The 6,000-nt window shown below is 52.5% G+C and overlaps 1 protein-coding gene across 3 annotated transcripts in view; it reads left to right on the forward strand.

Moving 5' to 3' along the window:
• LOC122390774 (ecdysone-induced protein 78C-like) overlaps positions 1 to 5,439 on the forward strand; it is a 62,889-nt gene extending 57,450 nt beyond the window's left edge. For all 3 annotated transcript variants that reach the window (XM_043384037.1, XM_043384035.1, XM_043384036.1), the window contains one exon: positions 3,551 to 5,439. The gene's annotated coding sequence lies outside the window, so the exon portion shown is untranslated. The remainder of the gene's footprint in view (positions 1 to 3,550) is intronic.
• Positions 5,440 to 6,000: the final 561 nt, after the last annotated feature.

The raw sequence follows: 6,000 nt of genomic DNA on the forward strand, positions 1-6,000 counted from the left end.
ATGCCCATTTCAATTGTCAAACATACCAGGTTATGTAGCAAAACCCCTGTAATTAAGTAAGTCATAAGCAAATGCTATTTTCTCCAGCAATTTGTTCCACCTTGTTTTTGATCAATTAGCTTTTCACAATTTTCCCATGAGAGGCGGTAGGTAGTGGTACATTTCTCTTGCCAACAAGCGTTGTTTGAACCCGCTCCGTCTGACAGTCACCCAAAAATAGCATTAAGTCCAAAATCCGTCCAAAACGTCAATTTTTCAAGCATAAGTGCCCTCACGGGTGCACGTGGCGCGTGCCATCCCTGCACCGCACACCATACAATAGCCCGTTCGATTCTCATGCACGATACTGTGTTCCTCGTGCCGATCGGACCCACGGTTACCGAGATACTGCACGGGGATCGGACCCGTGTCGGGCAAGTTGAGCCATTGTCGCCCAATTTTGCAAGCCGATTTATGCATGTAAAGTCTATGACGCGAATTTGCACTTTTTGAGCACGCGCCATGTGCTCACCACCGGCCCGATCGAGCTGTGACCCTTCACAGGCACGTTACCCATCCTTGTTCTATAAGTTGCGCGAATTTCAGCGCACTATGGAAGTTACGTCGCGATCAGCCGCTTTTTTACGCGAGTTCTTCGCGAAAAAAAAAACCTTAGGGGGTTGCATCAACCCCTCCCCCTGTGCCGGCGAGGGTTAAAGCTTCTTACGAGCGAATTCACGTAATGAAGAAGAATAAAGGCACAATCTACTACAGCAGCCAATATCTATGACTTAGGACAGGCGGGGAGCATTCATTCTGGCCAGGGTTCATAATGTCCAGGGTACGCTATGCCCAGTGTCAAAATGGCCAGTGCCTTGAATGGGCCAGAGTTCATAATGTCCAGGGATTGCATGGTCCAAATGTGGCCAACTGGCTGCAGATAGGGTATATTCAAAGAGGCCAGGGTTCATAATGTCCAGGGCACGATGTGTCCAGTGTTCAAAATGGCCAGGGTTCATAATGTCCAGGGCACGATGTGTCCAGTATTCGAAATGGCCAGGGTTCATAATGTCCAGGGCACGATGTGTCCAGTGTTCAAAATGGCCAGTGCCTTGAATGGGCCAGAGTTCATAATGTCCAGGGATTACATAGTCACTGAAAGTGACGTCATTATGTAAAAAACACGGAATCGGCTCAATGCAAAGCAGTGCAGTGCCGAAGGCAATGCCTTAGGAGAGATTACAGGCAATAGTAAATCAAATATTTTTAGGTTAAGTGGTTATGTATCTGGCTTCAGGCCGAAGGCCTGAAGCCTGATGCATAACCACTTAACCTAAAAATATTTGATTTACTATTGCTTGCAATCTATTCATGCGAGAAACTATTTCCTTATCCCTGGTAGGCAAACATCATTCCCTTAGGTTAGGTTAGGTTAGGTTAGGTTAGGTTAGGTTTGGTTTGGTTGGGTTGGGTTGACTATGTAATCCCTGGACACTATGAACTCTGGCCCATTCAAGGCACTGGCCATTTTGAACACTGGACACATCGTGCCCTGGACATTATGAACCCTGGCCATTTCGAACACTGGACACATCGTGCCCTGGACATTATGAACCCTGGCCATTTTGAACACTGGACACATCGTGCCCTGGACATTATGAACCCTGGCCTCTTTGAATTTACCCTATCTGCAGCCAGTTGGCCACTTTTGGACCATGTAATCCCTGGACAATTTGAACACTGGCCAATTCAAGGCACTGGCCAATTCGAGCACTGGACACATTGTGCCCTGGACATTATGAACCCTGGCCTAAATAATACGCACCCGGACAGGCACATGGGACTACTTTTAAATCTTGTGCGACAGAAGCAAGCAACAGTTCCGATTGCATATAACTATTAACTATGCAATCGGATATGCTATGCATATCCGATTGTTGTTAATATGCTATGCATATTGCGGAATTGGGGCTCATTTCGGACTCGAAAGATACGAAGTCATCCGTCATAGTAACATATTTCTGTCGTGGTCAATTTGCGTAAAAAGTGAAGACCAGGTGACTATCGAGCTACTGTTCTATGCAAATTTTCTGATTCAAACTACCTCAGGGTTATCGTGCAGGTAGGTAAAGTGGGCCCGCCCAGCAGAATGCGTATGAAATATGGAGAGATTCTGAAAAATGGGTGGGGGCCCGCACACTAGGGGGCCCGCTTTGGAAGCGATGACCCCCCCGAAACGAAATCCTGGCTGCGCCACTGTCCAGCGCGCTGCGGGCAGCGCCGCTAAAAGGCCTAGCTGTTTCACCGGCTCCGGTTGGGTGCTCCGGCGAGTAACAGCAGGGCCATGGAAAGGCCGATCTAACTGTCCACCGAAAACTTGTTCGGTGACACGGGGAAAGGGGAGAGAAAACGTTTATGGCGCTCAGTGTACAGGTCTCGCGGGTTTTAGCGGTAGGTTTTGCACCTAGAAAATTTAGTGTACTTCAAGCTATATCTTCGTGGTCTTAAGCTTTTAAGTGTTGAAGATCCGATCGACTTGTTGGTTAACAAGCCGGCCATGATCGTGTAAAATGGCTTCATCGTAGATCGATTAGTTTCTGAGATATAACCGGAAATGTAAAAGTGCAAAACCTACCGCTTAATCTCGCGAGAGCCGTACGTTTACGTACGTCATCCACCTAAACAGATAAACGGACTTAAATTAAAGGCTTCGGCTGAGATAGCCAGGCTGCGAAAATAGTTATACAGTTGTCTACCGAAATTAGGTACCAGCCGACCAGAAACAAAATTTCTGATAACGATGACAATGTTAACCGAATCAGACTGTGACCATCCCACCTTAACATTAGTTTTGAGTTGAGATAGCCAAAATGGGGTCCCTGGCTTGCACTTACCGGTTTGAGCACTCACAAGATCGAGGAATGCCTCAAATCGAAAATATCCAATTTCAAAGTTGCAGCACTTGGATTCAGAGGGGCTAATACATTAGAATGCGGCAGCGCTACCGATTCAAGCCCGGTAAAGCCTACCCTGGTGTTAACTGCATTTGCAGTGTCCTGTAAAAAAGAGCTTCTCATCGTCCTCTGCTGGGTCCTTAATCTGACGGTGACCTGCGCAATATCCATCTCATTATGTCCCGGGCACGGGTACACATAATTACACGGGGCCTGTCGGCAGGCCCCGACTTCCGAGAGCAGCTAATGCCCAAATCGATACCATACTCAATACTCATATCGACGAGAAACGTGCGGGCTCACGGGACACGGCGTTTTTCGTCAGCATGCTCTCATATAGCCACATACATATGGAGGCATCTATGCGGGATGCTTCTACACAAAAATCCAAGAACTGCATGTTCAAATGGCAATAGGCACCGATGGTTATACCTCTCCTTGTCAATTGTCATTGCTTTTTTTTTAATCCAGGTCCAAGGCAGAATGATGTTATGTTGGGTGAAATGATGCGTTTATCTGACACGCGTGGCAACCGATGGCAACAACGTCATAGAGGCCAGAAGAGGTTGTGTTTCGGGAACGGTTCACTGTGACTAACGCCCTCGCTCATGTTCCAGGCCAGTGATCTGCTCTGTGCTGGCGGTGCCGACTGAGGTGCGCCCGCCGTCATCCGGTCTGTGCGGCCACCGGGGTCTGATATCGGCACCCTCAGCCCACGACGGGACGACGGGGTCTGATATCGGCACCCTCAGCCCACGACGGGACGGCGGGGTCGGATGTCGGCACCCTCAGCCCACGACGGGACGACGGCCGGTCAGCGAAGGTCCGCAGGTGTTCGGCAGCAGTCGCTGGTCCGCCAGGAGCCGCCATATCAACGGGAGCGCGAGCGGCGGGGCACGGCGCGCCGCTCCGGTCCCCGGCTGCTGAGGGGCCGGTCCCCGGCTGCTGAGGGGCCGGTCCCCGGCTGCTGAGGGCCGGTCCCCGGCTGCTGAGGGCCGGTCCCCGGCTGCTGAGGGGCCGGTCCGGTCTGGTCCCCGGCTGCTGAGGGGTGGTCCCCGGCTGCTGAGGGGCGGTCTCCGGCTGCTGAGGGGCCGGTCCGCGGCTGCTGAGGGGCGGTCCGGTCTGGTCCCCGGCTGCTGAGGGGCCAGTCCCCGGCTGCTGAGGGCCGTTCCGGTCTGGTCCCCGGCTGCTGAGGGGCGGTCCCCGGCTGCTGAGGGGCCGATACCGGCCAGCCCGACCGCACAGGGGAGGCTCGCGGGGCTGTCGGACGTCCGTGACGCGTCACGGTGAACGTCACCGATCGAATTTGTCTTCTCAGCTCGCGTCAGAGCGTGTTCAAAGCGCGCGGCGGACAGACACTGCAGCGTTTGTCTAGCATTATTATACGGGTTACCGCACCTGTCTGTTGAAGGCCGCGCGTGCACCGGGTGCCGGCGGTGAGCCCGTTTCTAGGATGTCTGTGTGCTGGTTTGTGTGTGTGTGCGTTTTTGTGCGTGCGTATGTCATTTGCATGCATTATCACGTTTGGATTTGCTGCGCTTCGTTAGTTGTGAGACAACCTAGTTGTTGGTTGCTGGTAGCTGTGTGCGTCTTTAGGGCAGCGCGACGCGCTGGAACTGATGGGCATTTTGCGCGACAGTCGCGGACATATAGTGACACTGTAACTGGAGGGCATTTACGGCTGAGACGCCGTCGCGGTGAGACCGCGCTTCATGAGATAGTGGTGTGCCGCAGAGAGCTGACTGGGCCGGTCACACGGGAGCGGAGTGGGCCGTGCCAGCCCCATACGGGAGCCGGGTGGGTGGCCAGCAGCCGCGGGCCCGTCCCCGGCCGGCACGCGCCGCCCGGTCGGCAGCATTCCACGCGGCTTTACGGCGCTTTCCCCGCGCCGACGCGGGTCGGTGGGTGGTTCTCACGCTCGGCACGGTGTACTTGGGGTGATGCGCCGCGCGGTGACCTCAGCTAGTGTCTCCAGTCGGCCGGAGCGGCGACTCTGCAATCGCGGGCATTTGGTGGGGAGCTGGGGCGCGGTCGGAGAGGCCGTGGGTGCTCCGGCCGGGACCGGCGCGATGGGCCACGCCGTCGGCCGGCAGCCGGCCCGGCTCACGGCCTCTTTGTTATGCTTTGTAGGGCTGGGTAGGAGGTTACCTTTTTACTCAACTTTGATACATATACCTATATGGTTGTTCTGTTTGTTGGTCGGCTCTAATGTCTACGTGCCGTTGTTGTTTTGTTACGGCCCGGCTGAGGCTGCTTTGTTACGATGTTTGAGGTCACCTGTTCGCTCGTGCGTTTTGTTACCAGCTGCTAGATACTAGTTATTTTGTTAAAGCTTTTGTGAATATTGCGTATATCAAAAATATCCCCTAGCCATAGTACCTAATTATCCAATACCTACCTTTGCATACAAAATGTCGGCGTCGGTTGGCCCACGTCCGGCGGAAATCGTGTACATTTATGTATCATTTGTAGAAAGCGACGTTGTTAATATATTTGCATGATTTTATGACTAGTGTTTCACGGACTATGATCAACGTACCGTGTTAATCCTCTCCCCTACAGCGGATGCGTAGTTCTGCTCAAGTATGATATCTGGCTGAGCCGACTGTCTTCGGCGCAAGTACAAATATAGCTGTATTCTTATATGTAATATCCTAAATAACCAAAGCACCCCGAACCACGAGCAAATGCAAACAATAGGTAACATTTCAAGTTCGCGGAAACAGAAAAGTGATATGCCTACATTCACCAGACGCACTTTTTACTTCCGCTCGCGTCCACATGTACCTAGATAGATACCGCTGCGTATTATGCTTTACCACAATTGACTATCTCTTCGTCATAGGCGGCGGAACGGGGAGGGCACCGGGGGGCGGGGCACCGTGCCCCCCTTTGATTTTGATATTTTAACATTAGCCCTAATGGGCGTTGCATGGAAAGAATGGGACCAAAAGTCGGCAGTGCCCCCGCCCCCCCCCCCTTAATTGAAGGTGTTCCGCCGCTACTGTTCTTCGTGGCATTCAGCTGAGTGCATTGTTGAATGTTCAAAGTGCAAATGCCAAAGGTT

This window comes from Amphibalanus amphitrite, unplaced genomic scaffold (genome assembly GCF_019059575.1).
Source record: "Amphibalanus amphitrite isolate SeventyFive unplaced genomic scaffold, NRLGWU_Aamphi_draft 000408F_arrow, whole genome shotgun sequence".
In the NCBI taxonomy this organism is placed as follows: Eukaryota; Metazoa; Arthropoda; class Thecostraca; order Balanomorpha; family Balanidae; genus Amphibalanus; species Amphibalanus amphitrite.